Source organism: Lissotriton helveticus, chromosome 2_1 (assembly GCF_964261635.1).
Source record: "Lissotriton helveticus chromosome 2_1, aLisHel1.1, whole genome shotgun sequence".
Lineage (NCBI taxonomy): Eukaryota > Metazoa > Chordata > Amphibia > Caudata > Salamandridae > Lissotriton > Lissotriton helveticus.
Genome location: NC_136059.1, coordinates 1,157,475,729 through 1,157,501,046, shown reverse-complemented (window position 1 = coordinate 1,157,501,046; position 25,318 = coordinate 1,157,475,729). Strand labels below are relative to the sequence as shown.

Below are 25,318 nucleotides of genomic sequence, written 5' to 3'. Positions count from 1 at the left end.
CCCAGAATGAGTTACTTCAGTTAAATACTTTTCAAATAGGCAATAGACTTTTGTATACAATAGTTACAGTTGTTGGAATAGGCAACAATTTCAAACACAATGTCCATCCAAGATGGCCAATGGACAGGAGCACCTGGAGTGAGCTCCGGGTTGGGGATCACCAAAATGGTCGATATCCCTGTCTAACCCCGCCACTCTTCACCTATCTCATCACCCTGCTGCCCACTCATCACCCCAAAACACCTCCCTGGAACCCGCAGACCTCACTCACCATATTTCGGACCGTCTGGCTGCAGAGTGCCAAACACTGGTGGTGGGGGACGCCTGGTGAAAACATTGGGTGCCCGGATGTCTGCTGGGCATCTGCCATAAGGTGCTGAGAGCCAGGGATCTACAAGGGATCTAGTCCGGAGAAACGGACAAGGAAGAAGAAGGTGATGGCCGCGCCCTGCTGACGATCGATTGATGAGAGCCCCCACTAGCTTCGGAGTGTGTTATACAGGCTCCGGTGGGGGATGCTGATGCATGGCAGCCGACTCCACAGGATCCAAGAACTGGGTAAGTCACTGCCCGATAATTACTTTGCCCTGCGTTCGCGCACCCATCATGGGGGGTGCCATCTGTAGCTAAAGAGAATAGCCCTCCTCTCCCCCCATCCCGGGAGCATCAACATGCTGCAGAGCGCTTCACTAACACAGACCGCCTTGAGGCGTCCAGCTTAGAACAGTGTTTATCATAAAACAGGACAGACCAAAGCCACCAACAAATAGCTGAAAGCAGGAAGCAGTGAAGGTGTAAGGAAATAAAGAAATACAGACAAAAGTGATAGGGTAAAGAAAAGAAGAAAGAGTGACGAAGGAAGAAAAGTGAGAAGAAGAAGAGAGAGGAAAAGACAAAATAAATTAAAAAAATGGAAATAAGCTTACAGCCATCATGTTGTCATGCCTTCACCATCTCCTACCCCCCCCCCAATCTATCTAAAAACGCAGCCAAGAGGTATAAACACAGAATACTGAAATCGCACCCGGAGACACTGATATCAGACCCCTATATTGGCACAAACAAGGGCATAATATCGAATGAGCTCATCTTCCACACCAAAAAACGTGCACAGTGGAGGAACACTCTACTCCTTGCTTCGAATCTCAAATACCAAAAAAAACACCCTCATGCCCTCAAACAGACGGCTATAGCTTCGGACTTCTGCAAGGCGAATGCCACCATATCCATATGCAATAATGGTAATATCCTCATACAAGCTTCTAACAGTAATCTAGCACTCGTAGACGAGATCTTTCCTACTCTTAAAAGAGCAGCGAACAGCAAGAAAAATTCTCTCCCCGACACAACTCCTCCCGTTTTTTCCGGAAGACCCGCAACCTCTGCGACCTAATCCACTAACGACTCCAAGGGACCCTATATCTTGCCAAACCCCCCATCGACATCCACATGTCCCTCACAACTGACTCAACCACACCAGGGCCCACAGGTCCAGCTCGGACAGCCATAAGCATAGATAACGAGCACCACACCCCCTATGATCCCTACACATCCCTCACAACTGACTCAACCACACCAGGGCCCCCGGGTCCAGCTAGGACAGTCACAAGCATAGATAACGTGCACCACATCCCCAATGATCCCCACATGTCCCTCACAACTGACTCAACCACACCAGGGCCCACGGGTCCAACTCGGATAGTCATAAGCTCTGACAGCTACCTCCACAATGCATGCACTCATCTGAGTCACCGGCTGACCAATGGAAAAAGCAACAACCGAAACCACACCCCTGACATTCCAACTGCCCAACTAGCAGGCGAGCTATCTGACAAATCTCCTCGTGATCCGACACTTACATTGATCCCCGGTCAACCCCTAACACCTTTGATGCCTTACCCGATCACCCAAACTCCACACGCAGCAAAAATACCCCTTCACTTGCAGCACCCCCTCTCAAGTTAGCACCTCTTAAGACCATCCCTCACATCTACTCTGACCCAACTACTACCCTCCTTACTCAACTAACCCCGTCAAAAACTAATAATGCTATCCCCACCCAATTTGATATCCAGATCTCAACGCTACCAGGCCATAATGGAGGAACTACCACTATAAGGGAACACACGCCCACACACTTAACTAAGTGTCCTACCCATGACTGGACCGCTTGATTCAATGAGTTAACCCTAGGTCTAGCCCAGCTCAAGGATGAAATGCAAAATCTATCATCAATCACCAATGAACTCCTAAACTCTAATAAAGCCACTAGCGCCACAATAAACCGAATTAGTCAGCACACCAGCAGGTACTTCACCACGAATCCACACCCAGACTATGCAACACGGAGTAAAATACCCTCCCCCAATGACCCGGATCGTCCTACGAGGGCAATGGATGGTCTATCTGACAATGACTTACATGATCTTCTCATTTCATACACAAGCCATAATAACAGCACCAAGTCTCTAGATGGCACCATCCAATCCATCGACCCAACCCCTACAGAGAACCCACTCACAACTACAGATCCATAATTAGGGAAAACCTCACAAAAGTCAATATAATGCAATCTACTCCCACTCACCCGACTAGCAAATTAAAGTGTGCGCTAATCAATTGCAGATGAGCGAACAAACATACTACGGTCATTTATGATCTAATTCTCTCGAATGATCTGGACATCATCATCCTCACCGAGACATGGCTAAAGAGTTCCTCTGCTCCCATCCTTGACCTACTTGTCCCTCCGAGTCATGCTATATTTCGCATGGATAGAACTGAGAAACACGGAGGCTGGTTAGCCTGCATCTATCGAAACACAATCACAGTTAATAATGCAGACTCCATCTCCTTACCCTCCTGTGAATATCTCTGCACCAACATCTCGGAAGACAAGAGCATCATCTGCCAACTTCACATAATATACCACACGCCGGGTGAAAATCAGAAGTTCATCAATGAGCTAATGGAAGTCATTACAGCCAACGCCAACTCACAAGTACGGCAGATCTTTCTGGGAGACTTCAATCTCCATTGGAACAAAACCGGCGATCATGATGTAAGCGGTCTCAAATCCTTTTTGGCAGACCAGGAACTGTCCCAATTCTGTGACAGCCCAACCAATAACAAGGGGTAGACATTAGACCTCATCACAGCAACAAAAAAACACTAGAAATATCACTAGAATCCATCTCCCCATGTGACTGGACTGATAATTACAGCATCTTCTTCTCCATCAACAGTGAGGTAACACCAAAACAAAACTAACCTACAAAAACAAAATAATGGAAAAGGAATATCCAGAATATCAATCCCAATGCCTTGATATCCCAATGCAATTCCGCCCTGATCCCATCAGCAGACATGGCTGACGTCCATGAACTTACGGACTTCTACAATGCAACTATGCTTGAAATCCTTGATACCACAGCGCCCCTTCAAGAAAAAAATGTATCCACCAAAATCTCCAAACCATGGTTCAATGAGAATCTTAACTCGGACAGGCGCAAGGTAAGACTAGTTGAGCGAACATGGAAATCAGCACCCTCCACTGATCATCTATACCAACTTAGGGCACTGAGAAACACTTACAACAGAAAAATCTTAAAAGCTAAAGCAGACTTCTTCAAAACACAGCTGAACCAAGCCATTAACCGTCCCAAAAAATTATTCGAAATCGTAAAACAACAATCACGTAACTCTACAAACGTAGTGAAGCTAAGCAACCTGGCTACCTCTAACTGCGATGAGCTTGCCAAATTCTTCCTAGAAAAGACTAGAACCATTGAAAATTACATTCAATCCAAGAAAGAACCCCAAGTATCTACTGACCAAGAGTCTACTCTTTACTCACAGATCAAGGACCTTTTCAGCCTGCCGATCGAAGTTCCAAAAAACAATGCCAACTGGCACTCCTTCTCACCCATCCCTGAAAACACGAAATCTACAGCATCCTGCTAGGGATCAACCCTGCCAATCATTTCTCCGATCCCCTACCCTCATCTGTATTCAAAATGATAAAGACCTCTACTCTACCAATATGGGCAAAAATTGTCAACGCCTCTCGGAGGTAAGGTTCCATACCGGACTGCCTTAAAATAGAGCAGGTCACACCTATACTAAAGAAAGCCAACTCCCACTCCACAGACCTCAACAACTATCGCCCTATATCCAGCATCCCCACTCTGGCAAAGTTATTAGAAAAATGTGTACAAATTCAACTTTGCAATCACATCGAGAACTTCAACCTCCTAGATAAACACCAATCCGGCTTCCGTCAAGGTCACAGTACTAAATCAGCCCTCACCCATATAATGGATGACATTTTAAAATGTTAGATCATAAGGAATCGTGCCTATTGATACTTCTTGACCTATCTTCCGCTTTTGACACGGTTAAACCAGACAATCTACTGTCCCTACTGGAACGAAGGATGGGCCTAACCGGTCCAGTGTTACAATGGTTTACCTCCTTGCTAAGGAATAGAGCCCAAAGAATCAAGTTGAAGCAATCATTCTCTCAACCCTCCATGGTCACACTAGGAGTTCCACAGGGATCAGAACTATTACCAATCCCTTTTAATCTACTCATGGAACCCCTTGCTAATGCGCTTAGTTCTGCAAACGTTCTATATCATCTATACGGGTACGACACTCAACTATATATGAAAATCTCCTCACCAGATGACTTCATCTCCCTCAAAGCCATTCTTCGTAATACCCAAAGTTGGCTCACTGGCAACCACCTCATGCACAATACCAAGAAAACGGAGTTCCTCCTCATCTCCCCTCCCAATCACACACCCAAGATAGACTTATGGCTGAAGCATCTTACTTCCTATAATTGCGCCCCACACATCATTGACTCGGCAAAATCCCTAGGAGTTATCCTTGACAAACATTTAACTATGCAGGAACAAATCTACAATGCCACCAAGGGACCCAACTTTCAGTTGAGTATCTTAAGGAAACTTAAACCCTTCCTCTCACAGACTGATCTAACAAGCATTTGCAATGCAATAGGATTCGCATTATTTAAAGTTTGAGCTATTGGCATTGCTAAATAATGGAACATCAATAGCTCAAACTTTAATAATGCGAGACCTATAGCATAGCAAATGCTTGTTTATCATTGTCTTGACAAATCCTGATTTATTTTTAAAATATGTACCACTGTAAAACTGTATGATAACTGTTTGCTTTTAAGGTCGGAGACCGAAATAAGGTGATTTAGGATGACGATGAAAGATAAGCAAACCAGTGTTTTGCTTCTTGGAGAACAGAACATTACCCTAGCAAGGTGACCAAGGAAGACATTTATTCTTTTAAACAGATGCATGTACAAATATATCTAAGTTGGAAGCACCAACTCGGACACTAACCTAAAAGCATGACAAGCACTTTGTAAGCTTTAACCATCAAGAGGATTTGTGCAGCAACAAATTAATGTAGAATGCAGAAAGAAGAAGCGCACCCAAACCTGTTAATACTCGATTTATTTTTAAGAACTGTAATGGAGATATTGTAAATACAACCATACAGTCCTAGAAATGGCAACAGCGCGATTATGACTGAGAGGAAGCATGTTAGCGGCCTCGGTTTTACAGAGCAGCCTCTTCTGTGCCACTTGAAGGCACGGGGAGGTCATGTAGGTGCTGCAACTTTGTTTGCCAACGCCTTTGGAAAAGGTTAAATAATACATCCATTTTCATAAAACACGTCCCTTGGCTCAGAGCTTTCTCGACTCGACATCTGTGTTCATGTCCTGATTGTTGGGAATGCCCTGACAATTCCCAGCTGCACATACTTGTACTGACTGGGATCGTCCCGGCAGCTGCAGAGTCAGTTCTTTCATTCAGAGGAAGCATTCGATGAACGGCATGGTTGAGGCGCACATACTCAAGTCTTGAGCCTCAATGTCTCACAAACCCTGAAAACTTTCAGGCATCCATTCAGAGTGTAAGAAACTGATATTTACCTCCGTGAGGTCCACATATCTAACCCTTATTTAAAGAGGCCGCGGCTGTGAGTCTATAAACAAAATGGTGCCTGCCTGATCTACTCGCCGGGAGAGAAACAACATTAAGTCAGTCAGTCAGAGAGCTTTATTTCGGTAAACATACCATAAAAAGGCCAAACACAGATACACACATAAAATGACAATAAAAACTGATAATACAAATTTTAAGAATAATCGGAGGAAATTTCATATACATAACATTAAGATGAAGGCTGCCAGTTTTCAGTTTTTAAAGGCAAATACAGATAGAAAAACATTTCTCTGTATTTATTTTTAAATATGAAAAAATACAATAAATATATTTTCTTTTGAGCGATCTATGATGCTGTACATTAATCATGGCTGCTAGGCCAGTAGCAGTGCAGACTGAAAACGAAGGAATTAAATAAAGGGACAGGTTTTCCTAGTGAAGCTTCAAACGGTTGTCGATGTTCATGTGTACTAAAGTGATAATGCCAATGAGTGTATTGCATTTGGATGATATATTATATATGGCTTCATATGGCACAAAATCCACGAGTCAGCCAATTAAAAGTGTCTCATTCTGAGTTACATAAATGTGGAACATACAAGTTAAAGCTTAATTTTGTACAAAACATACAATAAATCTGGAAAGTGAAGATAAAAAGAGCGAAAAATAAATATGGAGAATTTCAGACAGAATTGTCTAAAAAATAAATGCCCTAAAACCAGGAGCCCTAATTATAATGTCAGCAGGGGTACGCTTTGCCGTTATGGAGATGCATCGTTGCCGAGGGAGTATGTCATGCTATTCTAACTTTGGCTGCAAGACCTCCCAATCCTCATACAACGTTCCTGTGGTTCTCAGAGACCGTGAAACAGAGGTCCAAATCACACCGGCTTCATTTGCATTACTCGAACAACTAAAAGAATCCAAACACAGCATCCACTTGACTTTACTCAGGGTGTTTTATTCATAACGACTAATTTGAAACAGCCTGCTTATCAAATCTGTTGCCCTCAGGCACCTAAACAAAAGTACCTAATTATCACTGTAGCAACCATCATTAATGCAGTTTACTTAGGAAAAAAATGGCACTGACCAATCTATCAGCTGTGGACATTAAAAAACATCTATACACAAGAAATAATAATAATACCTCCTCCACTGAACCCAGGCAATAAAAGATTAGCCACTACATTTCCTAAAGCACCAAGTGAATGCCACCTGTAAAGGTGACTTTGGTGCAGGGTCAGTACTCACTCCGCGATATGATGATGGCAGAGATGCACTTAACTACTAGATGGATTTACCCAGAAATCTAAATTGTTACCTAGGGCTCAAAGGTTACTGCCAGATAAACTTGCTAGGAGCTCAATGCTTTTAATAAGGTTTGAACTTACCAGGCATGAAGCGCTGTGCTCACTTCGTAAATATTTCAATTTGAAATGTATACAGCTATACAAGGTTTATACAGAAAATCATGTATTACAGAAATTACATTTCCAGTTGCGGCACAATGGTGCCACTGATTATACAGGGTTATTAAAAATGTTATAGGGAAATATGTTTTTTTAAACAGCAGGATATCAGTTGAGGAAGACATAATGCACTCTGCGTGTTGGTCACTCATGGGTTCCTATGAGTTACTCGATCCACTGTACTGGTGGGAGTGGGATGGGATTGAAGGGAGGTCTTTTGTTTAGGCAATTTTTGTTTATTTGCACTCTCTCCTATTTCTTGTGCTTCTCCATACCACTTCACTCGGTCTCCTTCCATGCTGATCAAGCACTATCTTTGGCAGCTATATCCACCAATGTTATATTGTCAATATATGTACTCACTCACCTTCATATTACAAGGCAATAATAGAAAAAGGTAGTCATTTTTTCAAATTCACTTCATATGTGATCTCACCCATCAATGCTATATACAAAGTGCTAAGCCAATCACACATGACAAATATTAAACTGCTCTTCCTCACCATCAAATGTATAAACCATACACTGAAACGCCAAAAGATCCTAGTCTACACTCATAACTAAAGGAGGCACCGATTTGCCTACAAGAGACAGGAATTCGTGTAGGGAAGCTATTTAGATTAGAGATAGGTAGATGATTTTGCTTGCTTTTCTGCACCGACAAAAATGGGCCTGTGACACTTCTCTCCAAGAAGAAAGCAATAAAGATTCGGTCATAAAATTATACAGAAGGCAGATGGCCCCTGATGAGACTCCAGAAGTATGGCTTCGAGCTTTACACCCTTAGCATTTATGCACCACAGCAGATTAGGCAGATTACGCGGTACAACCAAACAAGAATATTTCCCAGCTCAGACAAGGGTTATGAATCATAATGAGAGGTGACTTTTTTAGTTACCATGGGACAGTACTGTGGCCAAACATATCCCATAAACTAATAACCTCCACAGGGTACATTACCTTAAAGACAGATGGAGACATCACAATCCAACGGGCAAAGATTATACCACAAGTAAAGAAATAGAAAAAAAATCGATTTCTTTATCTTTGGTATAATCGCGGCACCCGCGCTTTACTTTTAATGTTAAAAGTAAAGCGCCGGTGCCGCGATTATACCAAAAGTAAAGAAATAGATGTTTTTTTTATCCCTTTACTTTTGGTATATTCGCGGCACCCGCGCTTTACTTATAACATTAAAAGTAAAGCGCGGGTGCCGCGATTATACCAAAAGTAAAGAAATAGAAAAAAAAAATCTATTTTTCTACCTTTGGTATAATCGCGGCACCCGCGCTTTACTTTTAATGTTATAAGCAAAGCGCGGATGCCGCGATTATACCACAAGTAAGAAATTGATGTTTTTTTCTATTTCTTTACCTTTGGTATAATCGCGGCACCCGCGCTTTACTTATAACATCAAAAGTAAAGCGTGGGTGCCGCGCTTATACCAAAAGTAAAGAAAAACAAGTGGCGAGCACATCACACCTGTGTGTGGGCACGGTCATTGCTCCTCCCACGGCCTATTGGTGTCAATTACGCGCACCAAGCGCGCATTAGACACCAATAGGCCATGGGTGGAGCAATGCGCCCGCCTTTGGCCAATTGCAAGCATTCTTTTATAAAAAGACGCAACCAAAGGCCAATGGGGTAGCAGAAAAGAAATCGCACATGCACGAGCGTGTGCGATTCGTAGGTCACTGCTGAATCCCGTTTTTTCACTTACTAAATGTCTTGCGCTGCTAAAATATGGCGGTTCAAGCTCTAGTACTACCAAGACTGGACTATGGAAACACCACCCTATGCGGTCTTCCAAAATACAAGTTAGCACCTATCAGGGCATCGCTTAACGCTGCGGCCAGGCTGGTCTCTGGAATAAAAAAAAAATAACCACATCACCCAGGCCCTGAAGGCTTTTAACTGGCTACCCTACGAGTTGAGAATACAACTAAAGATCGCCTGCATGACACATAAAGCCTTACATAGCAACACCCCCAGCTATTTAGCACAAAAGCTAAAGCGGTCGGGAGGTTGCAGACATTCGCGAAGCACAAGCTCACTACTACTAAAACCCAATCCTTCCACAAAAAGAGAACTAGGTGCAGAGCTTTCTCAGGTATCGTTCGAAGATTTGGAACAACTTTCCCCCAGACGTATGCAGAATCTCTTCTTTTCCCGCCTTCAAAATAGAAGCGAAAATGTTTCTAATGAACAAATTAACATCCTAAACCTTTAATTCTCTGATGCCTACTTGCCACAGATGTTATCCTCATTTGTATTATATGCGAGTCCCGATTGTATGTATAATATGTGATAATTATGTACTGTAAAGCGCTCTGATACCCCCGTGGGTCATGTTCGCGCTATATAAAACTTTATAAATAAATAAAATAAAATAAATAAATGTGACATTGCGCTCAATGGGAATTTCTAGTTAAATGCAATTAATTACTTTATGAATTACTTTTCTAACCACAGGACTGGATCCTAGATTCAGTCCTGGGACATCTCCTGTAAACAGTTGAGTAAAAGCATTTTGGTTACAGTTGTGATTTTTAAGGAATATATTGTATTTTAAAAGTTGACTCTTAGAACCTTTTTCACATAGAATCCCCAATGTTATCCTATGGGAGGAAATTCACTTAGCAGGTAAGTAGTGTTATCGTTACTTTTTCTTACTCAGTGTTGGATCCTGGATCCAGCACTGGTGCATCTCCTGTAAACAATTGAAAGAATTCGTTTATGTCAGAAAGGAGATTTTGAGCAAATATTTGTAAGTTTCAAAAGTCATCACTTAGAAACTTTTTCAGTAAAAACCAGGCAATGTTATCCTATGGAAGGAAATTCAAGTTACCGGTAAGTACAGTTATAATTACTTTTCAGGGTCCGTGCTGGGCACCAAGACCCAGTACTGGGATTTCTCCTGATAACAGGTGAGTATTTTCATTTTCATGATTTGGCTGATTTTGGATGAATATTTTAAAGTTTCAAAACTCCACACTTAAAAGAATTTCCAAGTGAAACCAGTCAATGTTACCCTATGGAAGAAAAGTGAGTTATCGGCTTTTGGGTAAGTACTCGACTGGCAGAGTTAAGGTTCTGGGCATAGACTCAGGGGTCTTCCAGGGTCAAGTAAGTACAGTTGTTACACCCTCAGCGGCACAGGGGTAGCCGGGTGCAGAGAGAGTTAGGCCCAATGTTAGCCTATGGCCAGTAGGGGGCCTTTGGTTGGTGGCTTGTGGCAAGCAGGCCACACGGCTGTGGGAGCTAGGCTCCTGGTCACTTGCTCAGGGCAAATGGGGAAGTTGATTAGGACAGTGGTTGCACTCCCAGGGGCACTCGGGCGGCTGGGTGCAGGGTGCTTTTGAGCCGTCGAGCGCTCAATGCTATTCAATGAGAAGGCTGGAAGTTGAACAAAGGCTGCAGGCTCGGGGATGGAGATTCTTCAGGTGCGACCACCACTTCGAGAGGTAAGTTGGGATCTTGGAGGATAGGTAGACACCCAGGAGTTGGGCACAGGGGGCCGTGGGGTGCCGGGTGCAGGGGTGTCTTTTGACGTTGGGAAATCTTACCCTCAACTTGTCGCGGTTGGAGGGGTCCTTTGTTGTGAGGCTGCAGGCATCGTCTGGGTCGTCGAGGAGTGTCCTGGGACACTGGGCTCATGGTTGTAATCGCTGGGGGGACGTCCTCGTGGTCTTTGTCCACTCAGGCCCAGGCCGGGCTTGGTGGATGCAGAGGGGGCTGGATTTGCCGTTCCTGGCTGGCACCAGGGGTGTTGCTTGTTTGAGCAGAACCCCTGCTCGTGGGAGTCCCAGTCTTTGTAGAGTCTCAAGGCAGTCAGGTCCTCCGGGATTTTTGAGGTTGCTGACCACTGAAGGTGCCGGAGTTTAGCAGGAGAAGGTTTGAAGGTCAACAGGCCTGTAGGGATGGGGCCAAGTCAGTTGGTGTCGTCCTCTTCTTAGCAGCTGCACGGCATGTCTTGTTTCTTGATATTCTTGCTTGTTTCGGAATCGGGAACCGAGGAAGGAAGGTTCAGGGTGCCCCTAAATACTAAATTTAGAGGCGTTACAGGTAGGGTAAAGGCAGGGACCAATGGGTCCCTGTCCTGGGGTGAGTACACCCCCTATCCTGCTCCTCTCCTGTGGGAGGGGGACAGGAGCCTATCTGTGATTTGGGCATGGCTCCCCATCCTCAAGATTGCGGGGGCCCCGAGTTGTGTTGCAACTCGCCTCGCCCACCTGAGGGGTGGGCTTGGCAGAGGCTGCAACACCCCCCTTTCCTCACTTAGGGTTTCCCGCCTGTCTTCCCGCCAGAGTGGGGGTCAGAACAGGTGGGGGCCAGTTGCTGAGTAAAGCAACTGACCTGGGGAAGCTCACAAAAGGCGGCATGCCTTTGAAGCTTCTGCTGCCCAGCTCTTGACCAGGGGTCCAGAAACATGTCTGGTGGTGGCAGCCTCAGTAGCCACGCAATCAGGACACTGGGAGTTGGTTAGGTTTCAGGTTGCATCTCTAAGTTGCCCTCTGTAGTGCATTTTTACATTAAATCCCACACTGGCACGAGTGTGGGTTTAATGTGCTGAGAAGTTTGATACCAAAGCCTATTCCAAATTGAAAATAGCACTCCACAGAACAAAAAGGGACAATAAGGAAATAGCCTACCTCAGAAGAGGGTACAAAAAGGCAATAAAACTAAGGAAAAAGGATCTGAAAAATAAACTATGGGCCCAACTTCATAAAAGTTGCGTCACAAAAGATAATACTGCTTTTTGGGCAATAATTAAATCCCCCTTTTTAGTGGACAATAACCTAAAATTGACGTGGCTATTGACGAGCAAACATGGGTCGGTCACTTTGCACAGATATTTGGTCTGCCATCTGAAGATGACCAGATGAGAAGGAAGGAACAAATGCGGTAACCAAGACATCCTCCTTTCCCATTGATCTTGACATAACATTTGCGGAAGTAGAGCTAGCTCTTCTAGCTAGTAAGAGTGGAAAGGCCCCAGGCCCTGATGGGGGCCAAGTTGATTTTTACAAGTACAACCCGGAACTGTGGACCCCTATTTTAACCAGAGTCTTGGAAAGCGTCATGTGCGGTAGGGTTGGTAGACTCATGGTCCAAAAGTATTTTGATCCCAATCTTTAAAAAGGGGGATCGACAATCCCCCTCTTGTTACTGCCCAATATCGCTTCTGGACTCTTTGGGTAAGGTGACTGGACGAATCATCCTCGAGCGCCTCCAGCTTTGGGCTGATGAGAATAAGATCCTATCGGACCTTCAATTTGGGTTCTGAGAAGGTCTTGGTACCACAGAACAAGTTCTCATTCTGACCCTTTTGACAGGCAAATATGTACATGCGAAGGGTGGGGCCTTCATATGGCATATGTCGACCTATCAGCAGCTTTTGACTGCATGAGCCACAGCAAGCTATGGTCCATTCTATTGGAAATGGGGGTAGAATTACCTTTAGTAAAATTTTTACGCGAATTATATTCCGGCGCAAAAGCACGAGTGAGGCATGGTCTTGGGGGGGAATTAACGCACCTTTTGGCATAGAGCGGGGAGTAAGGCAGGGCTGTGTCCTGGCACCCTTTCTCTTTACACTCTACCCCAACGCCCTCAAACAGGACATGGTGAAAGGGTGCCAGGATCTACCATCAATCAACAGGTGCCCTATACCTGCCCTGCTCTATGCCGACGATGCGGTGATTTTGGCTCGTACCCCCCTGGAATTGCAGCGTGCTCTTTTAAGATACCATACTTTTATGGCCAATCTAGATTTGAAAATCAACATTAAAAAAACTTATGTTATGACCTCAGGCACCAAAATACAGAGATCAAAAGGCAATTTTCATAGACAACACAAAGCTTGAAAGTACAAAGACCTACCCCTATTTAGAAATTGTAATAGATAACAAGCTTACTTGAAAACAAGCAATTGAGACCATAAAATTGTTATTTATGAGGGTAACAGCTGCATTAGTTAGTTTTTCGCGAAGAATAGGGAAACGGCCCCCTAATGAACTTATTCATATTTACCAGGCTAAATGTATAAGTACAGCAATTTCTGCGGCCGGGGTTACGGAAAGGTGGATTCCATCCAAAACGTGGAAAATTAGGTTCTAAGGTACCTCCTTGCCTTACCGCAGGGTTCTGCAACCTATTCGTGCCATATAGAACTGGGTCTGTCATATTTGACAGACATAGTTAAACTACAACCACTTCATTTATGGCACCGCATATGGACATCCACTAAAACAATTTTTTGCCAAGATCTTATTCAGGATTGTCTTTTGCTAGAAAACGCTCATAAGATAGGGTGGATTGCCTACATCAAAAACTTCCTATTCGACCTGGGATTGGCAGAATATTTCAATACACCCATTGCAATTGCAGAACTATTAAGTAAAGCGTTTAAAACAATCTGCATGACACACCTAGAGCAGCTGCGGTTGAGTAACGAGGTTACCAAAACAACTGTGCAACACATGCTAACAGTTCAAACAACTCTGACCATCCAACCATACCTAACTTTTAATTTAACCATTTATGAGAGGTTATTATTAACAAGGTTTAGGATGAATATTTTCCACCGTTTTGTTACCTTTCCGCGAACTAATGATTGGGCAAAATGTTTACCAATCTGTGTCTGCGATGAACTTTCTAGTCAAACTACAATGCATACTGTTTTGTTCTGTAAGTTCTTTACTGAGCCAAGAAAGCGTTGGATAATTCTCATCTTAAAAATTATGAATCTCCGAAGATGCCGACCGGCATTCCTTCGTCTCCAATTCTTAGAGGAAGATCATATTGCAAGAGAAGTTGTTACATTTCTAAAGTTTGTAGTAAGACATAGGACAAACTTAGAGTAAATCATGAAACTTATATTTCGACTATGATTACTTTTTTTGCCTATTTTATGTTTTAGACTCAGATTTTCTAAGTGATGATTGACTATCTGTATTTCATAAGATGTTAAAATTGTATCAATTTTATTCTGTATATAGAAACTTTTTAGAATATTTTTATCGTATAACTAATGTTTTGTAAATGTACTTTTATGGTTTTTCAAATACATGAAAACCGAATAAAGGATTTGAACTGAACTGATACCAAACTTCTCAGTCTTCAGTGTAGCCATTATGGTGCAGTGGAGTTCGTAATGACAACCTCCCAGCACCATATACTCTTAATGGCATCACTGCACTTACAGTGCCCAGGAATGCCTAGGGTACTGTAGGAGCACAGGGCTCATGCACCTGTGCCCACACCACTGGCATAGTGCACCCAGTTAGAGGGGTGACTGAGGTATGCCAGGGCAGTGCATTTGTGGGCATGGCACACAGGGATGTGTGCCATGCCGCCTCTCTGTTCAGTCCTGCACCTAGACACTCAGCCTGCAAAGGCAATGTGTGTGTGTCAGGGTACAGGGCACAATAAGTGCTGCAGCCCTTAGGGGTCTTCTCTGGTCACAGTGCCCTGGGTACCTAGGGTACCATTTACCAGGGGCCTACCTGTGGCCAGAGATTCCAATTGGGTTTAGGCTTCAACACAGGTTTAAGGAAGGAACACAGGCCCTGGGTACCTGATTGGCAGGAACCCAGGGCACACTCAGTCAAAGTACATCAGCAATTCAGAAAAAGTGGGGGCATACCATGCAAGAAAGATGGCACTTTCCCACACCTCCATCTCCATTTTTGGAGAAGTATCAAGGTCAGCAGCTGATGATAATCCTCAAACTTTATAGGGATTTGCTTCCTCATCATCCTTTTACGCTTAAAGGTTCAGGAGATCACAGTCTGAATCAAACAGGTTGTGGATCTGCTGCCTGTATTCCAACTTTTTTCAGTAGCTTTCCATCCTCACTTCTAGACCTTTTTAGCGGGAACAGTTATAATGAAAGAGCTGGCAGCAGCACTAATGACTCCAGCTCCAATGGAGCTGCCAGCCACAGTCTCAAAGGTATAACAGAGTAGTTGTGTCCCAGAATGAAGGTGGGAGCCAGAGTCCGAATGCCTGTTTCTGCCAGGAAGGAGGTCTGCGGAGCCTGAATAACCTGGACTAACATTAACTTCGTCGGTGTGGGCGGTTTGAGGGTCAATCTGGCTGTGGAACAGGCCAGCAGCTGGCTGAAGCGCATTCAGAAGGCTCAATTTCAACTAACCCCAGCTGCGAGGAGGAAGATCCTGTTGGAGTCCGGGGTCCATGCTACTTGTGGTTCCTGTACTGCTGCTTCTTTGTTTCAGAAGAGTGACAGGATGGAGATTGAGACCTTGGCCTCAAACGACTTCACTTATCCTCATGGGCTCAATCTATAAAGAGTTTGGCTTCTCATTCCTTTATTTCCTTACAGTGCATACTTTTGAAGAAGTTGCAGGAGCGGGACTTGGAATCAGAGTCTGAGCACCACAAGCAGATGGTGTCCATGATGGACATCTGTCCTTCGCAGTCCCCAAAGGGCTCGAAGCCCGACTGCTTAAGGGGAGACACAACTCTCAGAGATAGCGAGATCTGGATCAGAGTCCCAGGGGAGGAAAAAAGGGAACCAACATCATTGCGCAGGGGAGGACACTATATGGCTTTGGTGACATCATCTGACACTACTTCCAGCATTGATATTAAGCCAGCATCCCTACTAGTGACACAAGAGCTTTACAGTTTCCAGATCCAGCCTCACTCCTGCAGGGCCGAACTGAGAGCAAAAACCAGCCCTGGACCAGCCCGGGGGTGGTGGGTGGGGGAATGGGGTGACAGTTTGGAGCACTGCTGCTGTTTTTGTTACAGGGGGGCAGATATTGCAACACTTCTGCAAAACCACCCCGCAATAACAAAAACTGCCTCAACGCTCCAGAAGCAGCCACAACCCTTCCAGCCCACCGAGAAAAGGCCAGATGCCTACTACAGCCAGTCCGGCCCTGCCCTCCTAGGATTATAGCTGAGGAATCTGCAGGTAGAAGTAGCCATTAGAAGCATAGATACAGTTTGGTTACTGATGAGGATAATCACTCTCCTTCAAATACCTAAGGAGAGACATGAGTGTGGAATTACATTTTGACCTCTAAGATATTGTAGTGGACAAAGATATCATCAGGGACCATAGATTGTGGATTCTCAGTAGGAAATGATACTCACACAATTAAAGGGCATACAGTAATAGGACCTTGAGGCACTCACCAAAAGGTAGGTGTTTGAAGACCAATTAAGGTAATCCTACTAAATACCATTTAAGATGGAGCTCTGAGCGGGCTGTTGACTTGACCACAGTCTTCCATGGTGGTGCAACTGTGAGATTGAAATATGAGATTGGACCTCCTAAGGGGAGGGTGCCATATCTAGTAGGGTGTCAAGGATGGGCCTGATCAAAGAAAGGCAGATAAGGCAAAGGCCTTGCCTTTGCTACTTTTCCCTCATTTCACTGGGTGATCTAGCCTAATGAACACAACAGCTGAGAGATGCTGCCAAATCCCTGAGGATTCCTGCATTTGACAAAAAATGTACAGGGGCTGCTGAAAGGACCTCACAGCTCTTTTAAAAAAAATTATCAATGAATTGGAGGCAAAAAGCCAAAATCGCATATAGATAGCTACTCATAATTAGTTGAAGCAAATATCTGCTTTCCAACAAGAGGAATGTCAAGGACCCTCCATTGGATGTTGGGGTGAGATACGAACAAAGTGTGCTCTGGTGGTGGGTGCCAACTTTAATTTTCACATGCTGGCAGCTGTATCAATAGGGCTCAAGACAAATATCAAGAACAACAATAAGTTGATCAAAAAAGGTTCCATCCTTCGCTTTGAGGAGCTTGGGGGGAGTTACCGCATGGCTCAAGGGGAACTGTTCCGCTATTTGCAGATCAGACACGCCCTTCTGGCGGCTTTCACAGACCTTAAAGACATACCAGAGTTGTCGCCGTTAGAGGACCGGTTGTTAGATGGACCGCTACATTCAAAGGCCATATCCCTAACATATAAAAAACTTATGTAATAACCTGCCCGACACTTTTGGGAAACTTAGAGAGAAGTGCCAAAGCGACATTGGACTCATTGAGGAGGAGGACTGGAGGGAGGCCCTGATGTCCCATAGAGAGGCGGCTATTACCCTTCGCTTCCGACTGATCCAACATAGGATCCTACATCGGTCATATATGACCAGGGTCGTCCTGGCCAAAATAGGTGCTAGAGCGGATGTGCTTTGTCATAGGGGGTGCAAACAAGTGGTCACCTTTTATCATATGATCTGGGACTGCCCTGCTGTGAAACCAATATGGAAGGGAGCCACAACCAAACTTCAAACTGCACTGGGGAAACAGTTAGTTCTTACACCTCAGATGGACTTACTTAATATATGGGTAGCTACAGACCTCACAGAGATTGAGCAACAGATGGCAACACTAGGATTTACCTTAGTTAAACTTCCTTCTATGTTAGTTGCACTGTGGAAGTAATGACAATGGTGCCATAGAGCCATATAGAGCCATCAATGTGCCCTGACATCAGTTCCTCGCCCATGTTTCTGAGCCCTTCAAGGACAGACTAGGACAATAACCGATTGAACATTAATATGGAGTGCATGGAGCTAAGAGGACAAGTTACATCACCTCCGTAACGCCTTATCTGGTAGAGACATAACCTAGCCAGAGATTCCTTACCTTAGAATATCCCATGCGTCATGCTGAATCCAGATGATTTTTACTCGCGCAATACCGTTGTACGCTGGTAGCTGGCGTCGGTCGGCTCTGCATGGTGGTAGCGTCCGTGTCGGAAGGGACGTCTGCAGCACCTGTACAGGTGCCACCTTGGTGCACAGCTGTGAGTTACTTTTCACGATTTCCACACCAGGAGAGCAGAGCCGTGAAGTGCCCGGACAGTGGTGTGTTTAAAACAACAAGGACCCTCAAAGTGATCAGCCCTAACCCTAAAAACCTGTCTGCAGTGCAAGGTGGGTGGGTGGGTTGTCAAGGAATCTGCGGCTAGATTATGTCTCTAACAGATAAGACGTTACCAAAGGTAAGTAACTTGTCCATATGAAAAAGACATCTAGCCACAGATGTTTTACCTTAGAATAGATACCCAAGCAATTCCATATCCAGAGGAGGGACTGTGGACAAGTTTAGACCAGGAAGTCCAGCAGGACAGTGCAGCCAACTTGACTGTCCATGCAGTAGTGTTTAGTGAATCTGTGCAGTGACTCCCATGTTGCTGCCTTACAAATGTCCAGGACTGGAACACCACGTTGCAACACTGTGGTTGCAGCCTTAGCTCTGGTGAAATGAGCTCTTAAGCCTTCAGGAGTCTGTTTCTTGGCCAGCGTGTAGAAGATTTTGATGCAGAGGACAAGCCATCACGAGGTAGTCCTCTTCTGCACCGCACAACCATTCTTTTATCCAATGTACCCCACAAAGAGTTGGTTGCCCACACAAACTCTTTAGTACAGTCAAGGTAGAACGACAACACTCTTTTTGGTTCCAGTTGGTGGAGTTGCTACTCCTATTTAGAGGGGTGCGGAAGCGATTAGAAAGTGGGCAAGGTGACTGACCCAAGTGGAATGGTGTTACCACTTTTGGTACGAAACAGGTCGTAGTGCAAAGCACCAACTTGTTAGGGTAGATGGTTATGTAATGACAGAGCCTGCAATTCGATCACCCTTTTGGCAGAAGTTATTGACACCAAAAAAGGCTGTTTTGATGGAAAGGAGCCAGAGGGAGGCAGTTGTGCACAGGTTTGAACGGACCGCACATCGGGAAGGTGAGAACCAAATTAAGGTCTCACTGAGGCATGATGAATGGAGTAGGGGGGAACATATGTACAAGCCCCTTAAGAAACCTGTTTACAATAGGGGATTTAAATAAGGAGGGTTGGTCTGGCAGCCTCAAGAAGGCAGACAAGACCAAAAGGTATCCTTTAAGCTCTGCTGGACAATGGTCAAAATAAAGAGAGAGACTTGGGAGAGTGAAGCAGGAAGAGGGTCAATAGACCTTTCTGTACAACATTTTACAAATTTCTGCCATTTTGGCAGGGGTACACGCTCTTGGCAGTCAACTGCTGCCGCTCAGTCAGTAGAGTTGACAGGTTTGGGTGGAGGACCCTCCCCTGCTCCTGTGACAGAAGATCCTCCCCGAAGGGGCAGCCTGATCTGAGATTGATGCTCAGTTGGAGAAGCTCCGGATACCGGACTCTCCATGCCCAGTCCGGAGCCACAAGAATTACTTAGGCCCGGTCGCACCTGATCTTCTTGAGCACTGTGGACAGGAGTGGTATTGGCAGAAAGCCGTACCAAAGGCCTGAGCTCCACTCGAGACAAAAAGCGTTGTTGAGTTAGTACCACAGTGTGAACTCCAGCACACAAAACTGCTGGCATTGCACATTCTCGGCAGAGGTGAACAGATCTAACCAAGGCTCTTTCCACTTCTGAAAGAGACCGTGCACTACCTTCCGGATAGAGATGCCATTTGTAATCTGCTAGGCACTGACGGCTGAGTTTGTCTGCCCTAGCGTTCAGAGAACGTGCCAGGAGTTGAACCACCAGGGATATGCCCTTCTGTTCCAGCCATATCTAGTGATGCATGACCTCATGTTAAAGGGTCCAGGACCCCGCCCCGCCCAGTTTGTTGTAGTGCCCCATGGCAGTGGTGTTGTCCGCGAACACCTGAACCAGCTTTCCCTTAATGGAAGGGGAAAAAGTTTTCAATGGCAATCGAATCGCTCAAAGCTCCAGCAAATTGATGTGGAGTCCGAATTCCGTATTCCCCTGAAGATGGCCGCCCCATCCAGAGTGACGCTTCTGTCACTACTGTGTGATCTGATTAAGGAAGGGAGAGGGGCCTGCCTCTGACCCATTTGCGGTTGGTCAGCTACCACTGCAAATCCCGTGCAGTGCCCTCCGAGATCTGGACCACGTCAGAGATTCCTCTGATGCTGTACCCACCGGAACTTTTAGTCCCACTGCAGAGCTTGTGTACACCACCTGACATGTGTCACTAGCAGGATGCAGGAGGCTATGAGGCCCAGCAGCCTCAGAGTTATTCTCTCCGAAATCCAGGATAGAGGCTGAAACATCAGTATCATAGCCTGAATATCCTGGATTCGTCGCTCAGGAGGATTGGCCCGAAACTACTGCACTGTGTCCAGAACAGCTCAAATGAAAGGGAGCGTCTGTGAGGAAGCCAGGTGTGACCTCAGCACATTGAAAGTGAACCCCATTGAAAGCAGGAGACGCACTGTAGTGTGGAGGAGGGATAAGACAGTCTGGGGCGAGCTCGCCTTCAACAACCAGTTGTAGATCTAGGGGAAGACTGGCACCCCTGATCTGCGCAGATGAGCTGTGACCACTGCCATCACCTTGGTAAACACCCGAGGGGCGCTGGTAAGGCGAAAGGGGAGCACTGAGAACTGAAAGTGCTAATGGCCTACTGTGAACGGCAGGTAGCGCTGATGGCAGGCAGGATGGGAATGTAAAACTAGGCATTCTGCATGTCCAACGCTATCATCCAATTCCTGGGATCTAGGGTCGACAAGAACTGAGCCAGAGTGAGCATTTTGAACTTCTCCTTCTTGAGGAAGTAGTTGATGGCTCACAGATCTATAATAGGACAAAGGCCCTTGTCCTTTTTCAGGACCAGAAAGTAGTGGGAATAGTAACCACAGCCTATTTCTGGCCCCGGAACCCTCTCTATGGCTCCTTTGGTCAAGAGAGTCCTGACTTCCTCCTGAAGTAAGTTCAAGTAGTCCTCCATCAGTCGGCCATAAATCTGAGGCATGGAGGGAGGGGTAATCTTGAAGTAGTTGCAAGTAGCCCCTACAGAGTATCTGAAGAACCCACTTGTCCGATGTGATATTTTGCCAGTGGTAGAGGTGATGGCTGATCCTGCCACCAACTGGCTGTCCAAGATCTTGAAGGGCTGGACTAGGAAGGTTTAGAGGCTGCAGTGGGAGGATTGGACTGACTGGACCTCTGGCTGCCTGACCCACGGGGTCAAAGGAGCCGCTCCCACAGCCGCGCAGAGGTTACCCGTGTTGAGCTTGGACCAGGTTCCTAGAAGGACATCAGTCTAGGCTTTGTTGAAAGGCAAGAGGGGTTCTGAGAAGGAGACATCAGGTTACTGGACATCTGTCAAGATGTTTGTCTGGACTTCCACCAAAATGAGCTGAAGGTCCAGGACCTCGGCTGCATTTCTCACCGCCACAGCATATAAAACTCCCTCCTCCGTATCTCAAGAATCAAAAGAGGGAGGGAGAAGTTAAAGTTCCACTTAACTTCCCTTAAATGAACATGTAAAATCAAAAGGAGTAGAAGAGTTGTGTTGCGACAGGGGGTGGGAAGGGAAACAGCTAAATTGTTGTGAGATTCTCAACAGTGTTGTTCAGCCAAAGGCATGTCTCGCGTTGGCGTACTTAGCCACTGATCGTTACATCATTGGTTTTTTTCCTCCACCAGGCGGGATTGTCTCTTGAACCTGGTTCTTCCAGAGATAGATGTGAGAGACACCTAATACACCTCTCTTTTCACATCCCACATTTTTTTATTCATACCACTACCTTTGATCTTCTTAATAAAATACCTCATTTCTAAAGGTCGGACGTATTTCTAAACTTTTTTTCCTCACATGGTGGATCCCATATTGTCCCAGATTCAAGAGATAATCCCTCCTGGTTGAGTAAAATACCCAATGATGTAATGATCAGTGGCTAAGTACGCAATGGGAGACATGCCTTTGGCGGGACAATACTGTTGAGGTTCTCACAACAATTTAGGTGTTGACCTCCCCAACCCCTTTCTCATCACAATTCCTCCACTTGTTTTGATTTTACAGGCATACAAGCCACTGGCCTCACCCAATTCCTCATACCAGTCCATTTCATGCTCAGGCTGGTCTTGTAAATGGACCAGTGACCCTTCCCAATCTTCCTCCATTCGTAGGCCCTCAAAATAAGGCTGAAGAATAGACCTAAGACCCTTAGGATGCGGTCTGCATCAGTGGGGTGCCGGCGGCGCCAGGAGTCTCAGCACGGTGGCCAGTATCGGGGAAGTTCGTAGTGTTCACATCCGACACCGGATCCATTTGGGTGTAACGGTGCTGGGGCTGCAGCCAGTGCGGAATCCGATGGAGCCTTGGGGGGCCCAAAGACTCGCCGGGAGGGTGAGGTCACCCTAATATGAAGCACATGACCTCATAGAATTGTTCAAACTGGGCAAGGCTCTTGGAAAGGCAGGAATGCACAGAGCAGACCCAGGAACAGGTTCTGCAGAACAAAATCTAGAGCGCCGGGGTTCCTACGCCCCATCGGCCAACGGATGGGGAGACGATGAAGCACGCTTCGACTTCTTGTGCTTTTTATGCCACTTACCTGACCGACTCAACGTTGTCGAGTGGGAGGACGAGGACGAGGACACTTGGGGCAGTGCCCAGACATGCCCCTCAACCAGAACCAAGACCTCCGGAGCGAACAGCGTGAAGTCAGACGTCGGGTTGCAAGCCACTTTAGGGACCACTCCCTTTAAAGCCTTCGGAATCATGGCCAGGCAGTCGGAGCACGACTTAGAGTTGTGGTCACTCTCCAGGCATCAGAGACAAACTAAGTGTAGATCCGTCACCAACATGGAGTGATGGTAAGCGCCGCACAGTTTGAATCGAGAAGTCTTCTTTGAAATCGAGGAAAAACCAACACACCACACTTTTTCTGATAAAAGTTAGAGAAAAGCCAGTCAAAAAGTGGCAGAAGGTATCTCTCATCACAGATCTGCGCTAGCTGGCATAGAAGGAAAATTACTGATGTCAGCGTGCCGAGGTGGCAGCTACACAATAAGTGCTTTGGACATCACTTCTGGCGTGGATGATGCCACGCGGAGCCAACTGATGTCACCTAACGGTGCCCAAGGGTATTGCTTGAGAAAAAGACTTCTGGATCCAGCATGAAGCCTAGGATATTCTGAGGTAAGGAATCTGATCAGATTGGAACATTACTCATTTATAGAAAGCTATGACCATAATTCAGAACGGTGAGGTGAATGGGACCATTGAGGAATATGCAGGTAGACAGTAGACAGAGTATCCACCAAAAAGACTGTTTCCCAAGGTAACTTTTACTTTAGATGGCTACTTCTACCTGCAGGTTCTTAGCCTCCTGAACAGATGCCCTAACAGTATCATCCTCCTAAGTGGTAGGTCTGGAGGAGTTGTTAAACCTGGAAATCCTGCAGACGATAACCTCTAAAGTGGCCATCCCTTCTCACTTCTAAGTCCAAGCAATAATGCTTTGTGAATGTATGAAGGAAAGCCAATGTCGCAAGTAAGCAGTAAGCACTGGCTGCATGGATGACTAGTGAGAAATAGGATGCCAGCAAATCTCCAGCAGGTGAAGCACCATCAGAACTAGAGGGCTAGTTCCCCCACAAAAAACATCAGTAATCATATCCTGAATATCCCAGATCCCCTGAGGGGGAGGAAAGGCTCAGAGAGATGTTGTGTCCAGTACACCTCTGTGAACAGGAGGTGCCGAGAAGGCTCTAGGTGCATCGTGGGCAGTTTTGGAAAACCCCAAGTTGAACAGCAGTAAAGCTGTGGTGTCCAGGTTATCTGACATCAGCTACGGCAAGCTCATCTTGAGCAGCCAGCCACCAAGGAGTAGGAACAGTAAGTAATTGGTTATCTGTTGGACGTACTGGGTGTGCTGCCACTAGCAAACGGGGTAGATTGTGTGGCAGTTTTTTTCCCCATCAGATATACACGTTACATTGAAACCAGGCCTGACTGTATGCCAACAAGAGAACACTAATTATTTAGAGTTTGTGCGTCTTTCCAGGCTTACAGCCTATAAAACTAATTTTCTGAATGGCATCACTAATAGTTTGCGCGAGACAGCCATATTATTTTCAGAGATGTAAGTTCACATAAGTTATGCAAACAAAAAGAGAACTGAAAGCTGGAGTGCTACATGCAGTTATTAGAGCTGAAAGGCCATCCCACCTCATATAAATCAGACTTGGAAGGAAATCAAAATGGTTACATTTGCCTGACTTATGTGTGCTTCTGCAACAGAGTTATTAAAAAGGTGAGGAACCGGCAGGAAAAGGTATTCTGTTGACAGGTGCAGAGGTCGATGAGCCATGGAATTTGCACCGTGTAAGGTAGGTGGAGAAGTGTGGCTCAGGGGTTAGAGGCAGCAGACCCGGAAGCTGAGATCGGTCCTGGACCAGGGTTCAATTCCCCGCCTCGGCGGGTCTTGGGCTAAAAATTCCACGGACTCGATAATTCTCGCCCCGGTGCCTCCTCGACTCACGGGTTCACACTCTGCAACTCTGGGCAATAGCTTGCTTAATCTCCACAACGGCCCCTCGCGGCGGGATGCCTGACTTTCACCTTGTGGATACCCTGCTATCTCACAGGGGAATACCAGGACGGGTTCCCTAAGCAAGCGCCGGGAAACCCACTGCGGGTAGCTGTGCGCTATATAAGCTCAACTACATTTACATCTACACATTTTAAGGTAGCCAGCATCACAAAAGATTAAGATAAAGACACAACTTACTTTGTATTTTTGAGAATATTTTTGTTTCATAATGCTGTACACTGAGGCCTCTAGCAAACCAGAGTAACCAATTTAAGTACAGATGCATGCGAGGAAATACACAAACTCCTGGAGGCTCTGAAGGGGAGGACAGGATCAAGGACAGGGGACTCTGGGAAAGACTGCTTTTCCCTGTCACGTATTCACACCAACACATACAACCTAAATTCAAATGTTTTGCCTTTGCCTCCATCACACACTAGAATGACTTACTTTTTATTCTAGGCTGATGTCCTTGTTGAACAAACCAGGAAAAGTCTGTGGAGCCAGACCTCTAACTGAAGGTATGTTGGCTT

At 45.6% G+C, this 25,318-nt stretch overlaps 1 protein-coding gene across 5 annotated transcripts in view; it reads right to left on the bottom strand.

Moving 5' to 3' along the window:
• Positions 1-25,318, bottom strand: part of JAK2 (Janus kinase 2) — a 1,231,913-nt gene that overhangs the window by 78,101 nt on the left and 1,128,494 nt on the right. The window lies entirely within an intron of this gene.